Genomic DNA, 1163 nt, shown 5'->3' on the forward strand with positions numbered 1-1163 from the left:
CCGGCCGGGAGGGGGCATCGGTGGCCCTGCGTCGTGCTGGTGAAGAGGAAGGATGGACCAAGCACAGCTGTTGTGGTGTGGAGCAACCGCATCCTCATGGTGAGGAGCAAAGATGGGCCTGGCCTGCGAGGTCTCCGTGGGCGTCGCCTGGGGGGTCAGAGCCACCAGCGGGAGCCCGAGTGCAGCTGTGGGCTTGTGGGGAGCCTCAGAGGCAAGGTGTGGGCAGAGGGGGGTGAGGGATAAACACCCTGGGGAGGACGGGGTTGCTGGAAGCCCAGAGGAGTGAAACCAGAACAAGATTGTGCTGGAGAGGGACGGGTTGGAGGGAGGGCAGGAGGGAGGGCTCGGGGCGGGTTGCAGGGGGGCGATGTGGGGTTGGGGAGATGGCGGCTGGGCCTGTGGATGGACTGAGCTGCTCCTGCAGCCGGTGGGACGTGCAGGTGTGGGAGCTGAAGCAGGGTGAGCTGCCCGCGCCGCAGCACCCCTGTGGGCACAGTTGGAGCGGGGCACTGCCCATGGAGAGGATGTGAAGCCGCAGCCAGCCCGCCTCCTGCGCTAGGATCAGCAGCACGGAGCTGCCCTCAGAGGGATGCTGAGGTCCAGTCCAGCGCGGTGGCCTTTGGTCTGTCCCACCGTCCTCTTCGCTTCCCCGCAGGGCCAGGAGCAGCAGTGTCAGCTGGCCCTGTGCAGCCCGGAGCTGGGTGCGGCGGCAGGCAGGGCTCCTCACCGGGCGGGCTGCAGCGCAGCCTCCACCACGTTGGCACTGTCCTTGACGCTGGCCCTGCAGAGCGGAGCTGTGGGCATGGGGGGAGCGGTGGGTGTCGGTGGGGTCTCTGCCGCCCTGGGGGCCCTGAGGTGCACCTCTCACCATGGCCAGCTGCTGCCCGTGGGCTGTGTGGACCCCCCTGCCTCTGGCAGGCCAGGGCACAGGTCCATCTTGCTCCCCACCAGCACGAGTGGCAGTGGCCTCTCGGTGACGTGTGGGAGGGGAGGGTGGCTCAGGGCTCCGTGGGGCTGGCAGCCTCCAGCTGCTGTGGCCCCTGCCTCTGGGAGCCGCAGAGCCCTGCTGCACGCAGCGGCTGCCTCCCATCGTGCCTGTGCTGTCTACAAGCAGAGTGTGGTTCCAGACTGGGCACAAACGCCAGCAAAAGGGCAAGGTTGGG

This window comes from Egretta garzetta, unplaced genomic scaffold (assembly GCF_000687185.1).
Source record: "Egretta garzetta isolate BGI_Z169 unplaced genomic scaffold, ASM68718v1 scaffold975, whole genome shotgun sequence".
Lineage (NCBI taxonomy): Eukaryota > Metazoa > Chordata > Aves > Pelecaniformes > Ardeidae > Egretta > Egretta garzetta.